This window comes from Acomys russatus, chromosome 24, assembly GCF_903995435.1.
Source record: "Acomys russatus chromosome 24, mAcoRus1.1, whole genome shotgun sequence".
Lineage (NCBI taxonomy): Eukaryota > Metazoa > Chordata > Mammalia > Rodentia > Muridae > Acomys > Acomys russatus.
In genome coordinates this window covers 26,666,188-26,678,260 of record NC_067160.1, presented here as the reverse complement: position 1 = coordinate 26,678,260, position 12,073 = coordinate 26,666,188, and the positions used below count along the sequence as shown (strand labels likewise).

The 12,073-nt window shown below is 42.5% G+C and overlaps 1 non-coding gene across 1 annotated transcript; it reads left to right on the top strand.

Moving 5' to 3' along the window:
• The first annotated feature begins 11,641 nt into the window (after positions 1–11,641).
• Positions 11,642–11,747, top strand: LOC127207800 (U6 spliceosomal RNA). The gene has a single exon (XR_007833001.1). It is a non-coding gene; the product is annotated as a U6 spliceosomal RNA (small nuclear RNA).
• The last annotated feature ends 326 nt before the right edge of the window (positions 11,748–12,073 follow it).

Below are 12,073 nucleotides of genomic sequence, written 5' to 3'. Positions count from 1 at the left end.
TAACATACGGTCACTTGCTGCCGAGCCTCGCACCCCATGTTTGCTCTCATGGACCTGCAAGGTGGAAGGCGGCGGGAACAAAATCTTGAAAGTTGTCCTCTGACCTCCACATGAGTAACATGGAACATGCACAGACACACACACACACACACACACACACACACACACACACACACGATTCATATAAATGCAAAAGGATTCAAACTTCTGATGTGAAAGGTTGCTCTGGTTGCTTCATGACCAAAGCAGTGTGATGGCCAAGAAAGAGTAAACGGTTTGGAGATGACACAGCTGTCCTGACCACCTTTGTGCCAAGATGAGCAATCTGGGTGGAGCTGGGGGAGGATGGCCAAGAAAAGGCCCATTACATACAGCCTTGGGAGTGACAACGCTTCTTCAGTAACCATGGGCCACTGGTCCCAGAAATCCCACATACAACCCAACTCCATAGGCACTGGAGTCTGATGTAAAATGGCACAGCGTTTGCCCCTAATCTACGTCCATCCTCCCCCCATCAGCGTTGCCCTCCCTCCTGACACGGCAACACAGTGCTATCATCTATAAAACCAGCGCTGCAGCACCACACAACCAAGTTCCAAAAAAAAAAAAAAAAAAAAAGCAAATACATCCTAAGTAAGTTTACAGATTTGTGTTGAGTCACACTCATTGCTGTCCTTAGCCATTTGTAGCCTGGGGAACCACAGGTTGGACATGCCTGAGTCATCTCTAGATTACCTGATGCTTAACACCAGGTAACATGGAAATACTGGGTAAATAGCTTTTATTTCACATTGCTTTTTAGAACAGTATAAAAAAGATCTGAATGTATTTAGTACAGGTACAATTTTTTTTCTGATTTTTTTTTTTTTTTTTTTTAATCTGCAACTGGTTGGCTCTATGCACACGGAAGCACAGCCGTGGAGGGCAAGCTGCGACCAAAGAGACTAGCTAATGCACTGGCTGAAAACCAGGAGAGACTTAGCATCATGCGAGGAGACTCCAGGGAGTTTGTTTAGCCTGCACCAGGGATGGAGAAATGAGCATCCTCCTCATTCTGCCATGAGTTACCTGTGGAACCTTTGTCTTCTGCGTGCACATGTACGCAACTCCTGCAGGTGAAGGACCGGAAGAGTAATATAAAACGCAGGGCATACCTGGCAGAGAATCCGCTTGTTATTTGACCTAGAGACAAAAAATAATAATAATAAATTTTAAATTAATTAATTAATCCAGGCATGGAGCCAGGAGAGAAGGGCTACGTTTGTTTGTTTGTTTGTTTGTTTGTTTTTTGAGATAGGGTTTCTCTGTGTAGCCTTGGCTGTTCTGGACTCGCTTTGTAGACCAGACTGGCTTTGAACTCACAGTGATCCGTCTGCCTCTGCCTCCCAAGTGCTAGGGTTAAAGGCATGTGCCATCACTGCCTGGCTAATAATTAATTAAAGTGGAGAACAATTGACATAGAGACTTAATGTCAACTTCCGGCCTTTGCATGTATTCACATGCTCCCAAACAAGAGATGATGACCAACAGAGGGGGTTAGAAAATACTTTAGAGGCCCAGGTATAGTGGTGTATGCCTGTAATCCCAGCACTCTTCTGAGGCAAGACGCAAGTTTGAGAGCAACCTGATCTACACAGTAAGATCTTGTCCCAAAAATCCAAACAAAAAGCAGGGCAGTAATGGCTCTCACCTTTAATGCCAACAACATTTGGGAGGCAGAGGTAGGCAGATCTCTGAGTTCGAGGTCAGCCTGGTCTACAAAATGAGTTCAGGTTAGCCAAGGCTGCACAGAGAAACCCTGTCACACACACACACACACCCCAATAATCCAAACAAAACAAAATGAAACCACATATAGATTTTAGAAAAAAACAAAACAAAACCTCCCCAATTCCATTTCCCATACCTGTTGGCTCTTGGGAACATATTTCTTCAGTATATTTGATGCATAACTACACATTTATTTTAAGACCTAAAGAGGTAGTTTAAATAAATAGCTATCTACCACTGGATGTTAATACCTCCGAGGAGACAGAGGAAATGATATGACATGTTACATTTCAGTAGCTCCAAAGGAAATGCCTGAGCCATTCGTTCATCTCTAAAGAATTAACCCAGGGCCGTTTCTTGTGATGGTTATCAAGACAATAATAATGACAACCTGTGAAAATTAGTAAGATAAAATCAGAGAATTATCTGATTCCCTACAGTATTCCTTAGCAGTAATATTCCAACAATAGAATTCCAGGATTAGCCGAATCTTTAGAATGTTTCTTATCAATCATTTTAAAATGTATAAGAATATTTTGTTCTCATGGGTATGATTTCTAAATACTATAATAAAGTATACTACCGAATGTTCCTAGTGATTTAAATTGAAGAAAAATACAATTAAAAATCATTAATTAACATCTAGATTTTTTTTTTTTTTTTGAAGTGCTAGCTGAGTAAACCCAATGGGCCCTGTTCAACCCTTGGAACTCATGTAAATATGGAGAGAGATAACCAACTCCACAGAATTGACCTCTGACCTCCACGTGCTTGCTGTGTCACGTGTGCACCCAGACTTACTCACATCCTGCATACGCACAATAATACAAAGTCAAATTTTTCAAGACTTTTGTTGTTTGTTTTGTTTTTTTCGAGACATGGTTTCTCTGTATAGCCTTGGCTGTCCTGGACTTGCTTTGTGGACCAGGCTGGCCTCAAACTCTTTAAGTCCAACCTTATTAAAGAAAAATTAAGAAAATATTCCCTGGGCTGGAGAGTTGGCTCAGTGGTTAAGAGCACCATCTGCTCTTCCAAAGAACCCAGGTTCAATTCCCAGCACCCACGTAGCAGCTCACAACTGTATGCAACTCTGAGATCTGACACCCTCACACCCATGCACATAAATTAAAATTTTTTTTAAAAAAGGAAAATATTCCCCATATCCAGTTTCTCTTAGTTGTAAAAATATTTGGAACGCAGTCAAAAACTACCCAGCCAAGAGTTCAATGGCCAAATAATGCTACAAAACTTATAGCAAACAACAACAGACTCTGTTTTGTTTCGTTTTGGTTTTTCGAGACAGGGTCTCTCTGTGTAGCCTTGGCTGTCCTAGACTTGCTTTGTAGACCAGGCTGGTCTCGAACTCACAGTGATCTGCCTGCCTCTGCCTCCCAAGCGCTGGGATTAAAGGAATGTGCCACCACGCCAAGCCTAACAACAGACTCTTTAAAGACGGAGGCAAAGGCTAGCGTGATTGACTGTTTTTCCCTTCACAGCTGACCATCTGTAAAGCAAGTGTACACTGCATTGCACTGTTATTCAGACCTTACGATGAAGTGAAGCTTATTTCTTCCCCAAATTTGTGTGTTGAAGCCACATCCCCAGAGATCTAGAAGTGGGGCCCTTCGAGATAATTAGGACACGAGGGTAGAGCCTTAATGATGGAATTAGTGCCATTTTGGAACAGCTCCAAAGAGCTCACTTGCCCCTTACCAGGATCTGGCCATTCTAGTGTCCAGTCTCAGATTTCCAGCCTCCAGAAGTCCAAGTGTGATGGGACCTGACCACGTTGTCTTCCAGAAGGATTTTGGAAGTGTTTAGAACCTTGAGCCGGAAAAGCTACTGAGTTATCAGGGTTTAATGAGCTGTTTCTGTGGGATCCTGAAAGAGAAGAGCTCTGAGAGAAAAGATGACAATGAGACCTGGCTGAAGAGGGAAGTTTGAGAGTTTTGGTTTGGTTTTTTGTTTGTTTGTTTGTTTGTTTTTAACTCCATCAGTGTCATTCATGTGATATATTTGAATTAAGGATCCGTGAAGCCTTTTCTTTACTTGAATAACGGATGCTTGTTAGCTGGAGCTAGAAAATCAGCTGTGCTTAATAAGAGACCAACCAGCATCACTGAGGCAAAATCTTCTGGGAAGTTTTTCCTCGAAGTTGGTACATAGACACTCTATCTGGTGGGGGCCAAGACTGCACACCAAGCTGGCAACAGAAGCAGGTAAACACTGTGTAAGAATCTCCCCCACAGTACTTGATTTGAAGGCATGAAGGGGCCATGGAGAGAAACTGGAGCTTGGCACTGCATAGCAAGGTCAGAGGTCTTTCTGAAGGGAGACTGAGAGAGGCCTTTGGTGAAGATGCAGCCTCAATTGCAGCACAGGCCCCAGCATTGGAGATGCCAGGACAGTGGGATGGCCACCAAGGATTGCAGCAAGTGTGTCTGTATGTGTCTTAGGTGTCAGAGGCGGAGAAGTGAAGCTGCCCAAGTGTTTGGAGCCAAGAGATCAGGAGTGAGTCCCAAATTTCGGACAGACGCTGAGTTATTTACACTGTTTGGACTTTGGGTTCGCTTTGATCTCATGGTAAACGTCCTCTGGTTCTTCCCTCTTAGAATAAGATCATATGTAACTCGTTTTCAATTACAGGATCCCAGAGTTAATAGTTTTGTGATTTATTTTTATTTATTTATTTTGAGACAGGGTTTCTCTGTGTAGTCTTGACTGCCCTGGACTCAATTTGTAGACCAGGCTGGCCTCAAACTCACAGAGACCCACCTGCCTCTGCCTCCACAAGTGCTAGGATTACAGGTGTGCATTGTGGTGCTTGGCTAGTCTTGTGACTTTTAAAGAGAACTTGGACTTTAAATGTGTTGAAGTTTTTAAAGGTACTCTCTTGCACTCTGTCCCTCTGCCTGTCCCTCTGCCTGCCCTCTGATTCTCTGTCTGTTTCCCTCCCTGTTTGTATGTTTGTCTCTCTCATGGCGTCACTCAGACTGTATCTTCTCTCCCTTGTCTTTGCCCTTCTCAGAATAATAAGCTTCCTTATATCACAAAAAAAGAAAAAGAAAAAGAAAAAGAAAGAAAGGAACATTTCAAAGGCTGTGGTACTTTTAGACATGGACTATGTTTGTTATATTGTGACATTAACAAAAGATTGTGGGGACAAAGGAAATTTACAACTACCTATGTATATGTATAGATGTCTATATATATGTATATTATTTTGAAAGATCAATAAATTACGTGGTTAAATGCCATAAACATCAAGCAATTGCACACAGTCAAAGAGGAGAATAGGAGTGGGGTGTTAACTGCATAGAAATCTTTATTGTAAAATTGGGTGTGGCAGTACATGCCTATAATCTCAGCACTGGAGAGGCAGAGTCTAGAATATTGTCACAAATTCAAGACTAGCCTGGTCTACATAGCAGGCCAGACAGCTACATAGCAAGACTGTTTCAAAGGAAGGGAAAAAGAAGAGAGACACCTCAGTATGAAATGACGCCAAGTAATGAGTGGGTGGGGCATTTCTACAGCCTCCCACCCAGAGATATCAGGAGTGGTCCAGTTTACAGACTAAACTGAAGCATCCTTGACATTTCATAAGCACACAGCCAAGGAGTATGTAACTCGATAGCTCTATAGTTCAATGTACAATTTACATTTTAGAAAACATGCTGTACTCTCCAATAGCCAGAACCACTCTGTGTCAGTTAGAGACCTGACAAGCAAGGGACACTTCCACATGAGGTACTGAGGAGAAATTAATGGTGGGACTATTTTCAGTGTGGGACATGATTAAAAGGAAACCAGGAAAGAATAGTGGCGTTTGTGCCTTGGGACTATCTGTAGGGTAGAAATGGTCACTGGCATTGAGAGTGGGTAGCTGTGAGAGTGGCTGCCTGTAGGGACTATGGCCATTGTAGAAGGGCACAGATAACCTTCAGTGACCATAAAGGTAGGAGGTGGTCAGAAAAGCCTGCTTCACTCTTCGCCTTGTATTTTTATTTGCTAACCCTGGCAACCCTATGCGGGGAAGGGCAAAGTCAGTCTGGAGGAATGGAGACTCTTACACTGACATCAACGTCCTCCTTCAGTCATTAACAGCCATGCTTATGGACCTCAGGGCAAAGCCACCTAGAGCCACCAATGATGCATGTACTTCGTCATGCATGAGTGGGTTAAGTCCTTTACCTTGGCTTAGAGTTCTAATTCTGTAGAAAAAAAGAGACTTTCCATTAAAAGAGCTAGTAAGAAAAGCAAAGTTAGGAGAGAAAGATGTTCCTCGCTGTCAGCAATGAGTGCTCGCTTTCCGCACATAAGGCATGACATCAGAAACTGACTGAGGTGTCTCTGTACTGAACTTAGAAGAAAAGTACCAGCATGCTCACGGGCTAAACTGACCAAAGAATGCTAGAAGAATCACTAAAGCAAGGGGATGGAAACACTCCCCCCCTCGTGTTTAAGATAAATATTAACCTAAGAGAAACATATACACAGCAGGAACGGATAGGGTGAAAAGGTGACAGAGCGCACCTCAAATCAAAATAGCTAAACAGTAATCTGGACATTGCAAGGCCGCAGTCTGTTTAAAGAATAAAATTTATTTCAGCCAGATGGTGGTGGTCCATGCCTTTAATCCCAGCACTTGGGAGGCAGAGGCAGGTGAATTGCCATGAGTTCAAGACCAGCCTGGTCTACAAAGCGAGTCCAGGACAGCCAAGGCTACACATAGAAACCCTATCTTGAAATACACACACACACACACACACACACACACACACACACACACACACACACGCATATTGGAGAAAATATGTCTATAGCTATTTTTACCTAAAAATGATAAAGTCTAATTGGTTGGGGGAAGAAGTGTTCAGAGGAAGGCCTGAGATTTCCTTAAAAAATTGTTTAGTTAAAAAGTGCATATCATTTTCACAGTCCCTTTATTTATTATCAAATAGTATTTATTCTTAGAGGTTTAAAATGAATGGCATATTTTTTTGTTAAGAATGCAATTTTTGAAGCCAGGCAGTGGTAGTACAGGCTTTAATTCCAGAACTCAGAATGCAGAGGCAGGCAGATCTCTGTGAGTTTGAGGCCAGCCTGGTCTACAGAGGAAGTTCCAGGAGAGCCATGGCTAAAACAGAGACACGCTGTCTCAAAAAACCAAAAATCAAACAGAATATGTTTTTTGAAAAAAATCACTAAAGAGGAAGGACAATCGATTGAATTCCAGCCATTTGGTTCAATGGCTGTAAGAGAGTTTGAACTCACTGTAAGAGACAGGCTTCTATTTCCTTCCTGGCATCTAAAGATGCCCAAATATCCCCTGAGCCATGTAGCACATTAAACATCGCTGATGTAGCAGCAAGTTTTTTTGGTTTGGTATGGTTTCAGTTGTTTTTTTCATTGTTGTTGCTGGGGTTTTGTTTGCTTCTTTCTTTGATTGACACAGCGTTTCCCTATATAACAGCCCTGGCTGTCTAGACTTGCTTTGTAGACCAGGCTAGCCTCATCTACCTGCCTCTGCCTCCTGAGTGCTGGGATTAAAGGTGTGTGCTACCACACCTGGCGATAGATGTATCAGTTTTAACAAGTACCTCTATATGTGGTAGAATCATTTTCAGACAATGAAATGAATAAATGACAGCAAAACAACTCACAATGAAATGTTTCTTTTGTTGAATTTTCTATATACAATCATATCAATAAAAATATAAATTAAAAGCCTGGCATGGTGGTGCCTGCCTTTAATCCTAGCACTCAGGAGGCAGAGGCAGGTAGATCACTGTGAGTTTGAGGCCAGCCTGGTCTACAAAGCGAGTCTAGGATAGCCAAGTCTACACAGAGAAAGCCTGTCTCAAAAAAAAAAAAACCATATATATATATATATATATATATATATATATATATATATATATATATATATATATATATATGACTTGGGTGTAGCTCAGTGACAAAGCATGCGTTTACTAAGTGTGAGCCATTAGGTTCAATCCTAGTAGCACAGTTAATTAATTAATAATACAATATCAAAAATGTAGTTAGAGGCCTGGGGAACTTGCTCACTGCTGCGCAAGCATGAAGACCTGAGTTAGAATCCCAGCGCCCACGTAAAAAGCTAGGCGCTGATGCGCATACCTGGAACCCCATCACTGGGTGAATCCTGGGAGCTCACGGGTCAGCCAGCCTAAGAAAACCAGTAAGCTTCCCGTTCAGGTAGGTGCTATCTCAAGTCAGTAAGGGAGAGAGTGACAAAAGATGATACCAGAGTCCTTTTCTGGTTTCCAAATGCATGTGCATAAGTGCACACACACTAAATTTTTTCTTTCTTTCTTTTTTTATTTATTGTATATGAGTGCTTTATCTGCAGAAGAGGGCATCAGATCACATTATAGATGGTTGTGAGCCACCATGTGGTTGCTGGGAATTGAACTCAAGACCTCCAGGAAGCAAGTGGTGCCCTTAACCACTGAGCCATTTCTCCAGCCCACACACTAAATTTTTTAAAGTTTAAGAGAAGGCTTTGGGGCTGGTGACATAGCTCAATGTGTAGAAGCTTGCTGCCAAGCCGGATGACCCCAGCGTACGTAATCCCTGGGAACTACACAGTAAGAAAGAAATGCCTCCCAAAGGCTGTCCTCTGGACCCTAGTTCATGGTGAACATCCTTGCACATGCGTACATAAATAAAAAATAAGTGTAATTTGTTTTTTTTTTTTTTTAAGAGGCTTAGAACACACAGAAAGGTTTTCCAGTGCTAAACTCTGCAAGATGCAACTATAAAGGGGCAGAGTAAGGAGTTACCAAGACTGTTCTAGCTATAGGCTGTGCTGGTGAATGGAATCCAGTCACGACAGAGCTACACAGAACTGCACACGCACAGTGAGTGCCTGTTAAACTGTGAAGTCTAGGTGAAATCTATGGCTTATTCGCTGCTGACTTCCTGGTTTCCCTGGAGTACCTGGTGAAGAGTGCCAGCAGCTCTCTGCATTATTTTCACATGCCTCTGTGAGTCTGTTATTTAAAACCATTTTTAAAGGTTACACCTCTGCAGCTCAATATATTTAATATGCTTACAAGTCAGAACTATCTGTTGGCAGGTGTAGGGACAGGGCGTGAGTATTAAGCAGAAGTTCTGGCCAAGTGTTTGGGTGGCAGAACAATTCTGTGTCTAGATTCTAGTTGTGATTGCATGGTCGAATGCGTGTGTGAAAATTCACTAAGCTGCATAACACACAGTTTTACTGTCACTTTAATGTTTACAAAATATGCTGGGCGGTGGTGGCGCACGCCTTTAATCCCAGCACTCGGGAGGCAGAGGCAGGTGGATCACTGTGAGTTCAAGGCCAGCCTGGTCTACAAAGTGAGTCCAGGACAGTTAAGGCTACACAGAGAAACCCTGTCTTGAAAAACCAAAACCAAAATAAAAAAACAAAAAAAACAAGCAAACAAAACAAATTATAAAATGTAAAATATGGACAGTGGCAGAATTTGTAATCCCAACATTCAGGGAGGCAGAGAAGGGTGGATCTCTGTGAGTTCAAGACCATCCCGGTCTACAGAGTGAGTTTCAGGACAGTCAAGGCTACACAGAGAAACCCTGTCTCAAAAAAACAAAAAAGAGGGCTAGAGAGATGGCTCAGAGATTAAGGGCACTGACCTTCCAAAGGTCCTGAGTTCAATTCCCAGCAACCACATGGTGGCTCACAACCATCTATAATGTGATCTGATGCCCTCTTCTGGCCTGCAGATATACATGCAGGCAGAGCACTGTGTACATAATAAATAAATCTTTAAAAACAAAAACAAAAAAGAATAGGCCAGCACTTGGGAGGCAGAGGCAGGTTGATCACTGTGAGTTTGAGGCCAGCCTGGCCTACAAAGCAAGTCCAGGACAGTCTAGGCTACACAAAGAAACCCTGTCTCAAAAAAGAAAGAAAGAAAGAAAGAAAGAAAAGAAAAGAAAAGAAAAATCAATCCAGGCGGTAGTGGCACAAACCTTTAATCCCAGTACTCAGGAGGCAGAGGCAGGCAGATCTCTGTGAGTTCGAGGCCAGCCTGGTCTATATAGTGAGTCTAAGACAGCTAGGGTTCTGTTACACAGAGAAACCCTGCCTCAAAAAAACAAAAGGAAGAAAGAAAGAACAAAAAATATATATCATAAATATCTTGCTGAGTGTGGTGGCACATGCCTTTAATCCCGGCACTGAAGAGACAGAGGCAGGCAGATTGCTGTGAGTTCGAGGCCATCCTGGTCTACAAAGTGAGTCTAGGATGACAGCCAAGGCTACACAAAGAAACCCTGTCTCGAAAAACCAAAAAAAAAAAAAAAAAATCATAAATATCTTATTGTTATGTTAAATATTTTAGGTTAACTATTTTGTTATATTATATGTTACTTAAAGTGTTGATTGATTTTGAATAAGTACTGGGATGTTGGACAGATAAATCTGTTTCCCAATCTATGGAATAAGAATAACATAGCTGACCTATTGGCAACTAGATCCAGGAGCAAAGATCTCATAGCACATTGCCCAGTACTGAGACAATTGCATTACTCACTCATTTCTGTGGCTTTTAATTTATGGGATTCATTTTGTTAAATCCCTAGTTAAGTATTAGCAGGTTTGAAGGTCACTAAGGACAGACCATTCCCTCATCATCAACAGCTTGTAAAAACAGGAATGAAAGATGAATGGGACGTGAGCCTTAGCTCTGACGTTGGGCGAAGACCTGGCATTCTAGCAGCCCTAACAGTCATTAATAGATAACTATCTAAACCTTTCAACACCACTGTATATCCTGAGGCTTCCCAGCAAAGAAGTGAGCTATACCATACACATCATTTCCCCTCCTATAACAAGTGAGTCCAAACTGGCCTGTTATCACCAGGGCAGGAACACACCTCTTAGTGAAAACCGTCTGTTGTAGAGACTTCAGAAATAGTATATACCCGAGTCAGGGAATGAAACTTATCTGGTAGAGAAGATGCCTGGCTTCTTCAAAGCCCTGGGTTCAACCTAGGTGTGATGGTGCAAGCCTGTGGACTAGCACATCAGAGGTCAAGGAAGAAGGATTAGGAATTCAATGTCATCCTCAGCTACATGGCAAGTTTGGGGCCAGCCTATGCTATATCAAACCTGGTTAAGGAGAGGGGTGGGGGATAGGGGTAGGGTAACTGGCTAACAAGAAGGTTAGCACAAAGATTTCTTGGCCCTGACTCATTCCCAGCCCTTGAGGGCACACGGCTTTACTGAGTCATAAGCTCTGCCTATCTTTTTCATGCTTTGTGTTGCGTCTGAATCACAGGGAGGAGGGTATGTAGGGGAGTAAGATCTCATTGACAATTCTATAAGGAGAGTTTTAAAAGCTGCTTTAAAAAATATGTATTTACCTAATCCCAGCACTTGGGAGGCAGAGGCAGGCAGATCGCTGTGAATTCAAGGCCAGCCTGGTCTACAAAGTGAGTCCAGGAAAGCCAGGGTTACACAGAGAAATCCTGTCTGAAAAAAACAAAAAACAAAACAAAACAACAAAAAAAACCCATACATACATACATATATATACACATATATATGTATTTTGTATGTATTTGCATTTGTGTGCATACACATGTCCGTCCGTGTATGTGGGCACTTATGCTATGGCATATGTATGGAGGTCACAGGACAACCTTGGCTGTTGGTTCACCTTGTGGCTTCTACCTGGGCTCTGAGGATCCAGCCCAAGCCATCAGGCATTTTTGGAAAACACCTTTACCCCTGAAGCCATCTCTCCAGGGCCTAGAATAAGCTGTTGAAATCATTTGTTCCCTGCTCTAAGTGACTCCAAATTATGTAAAACTGCTTTTTAAGACTGTGCTGGTACTCACTTCGGCAGCACACATACGAAAAGTGGAACATACAGAGAAGATTAGCATGGCGCCTGCACAAGGATGACATGCAAATTCGTGAAGCCTTCCATATTTTTTTACTGGGGGAAAAAAAAGGCTGCCTTGTACTGCCAGGTGTGGTGGCGACCACCTTTAATCCCAGCAGTCAAGGAGGCAGAGGCAGGCGAATCACTGTGAGTTCTAGGCCAGCCTGGTCTACAAAGTGAGTCTAGCCCAGCCAAGGCTACACAGAGAAACCCTGTCTTGAAAAATCAAAAAAAAAAAAGCTGAAAACAAACAAAACAACAGCAAAGCTTGGCGTGGTGGCGGCACGCCTTAATCACATCACTTGGGAGGTAGAAGCGGATCACTGTGAGTTCGAGGCCAGCCTGGTCTACAAAGTGAGTCCAGGACAACCAAGGCT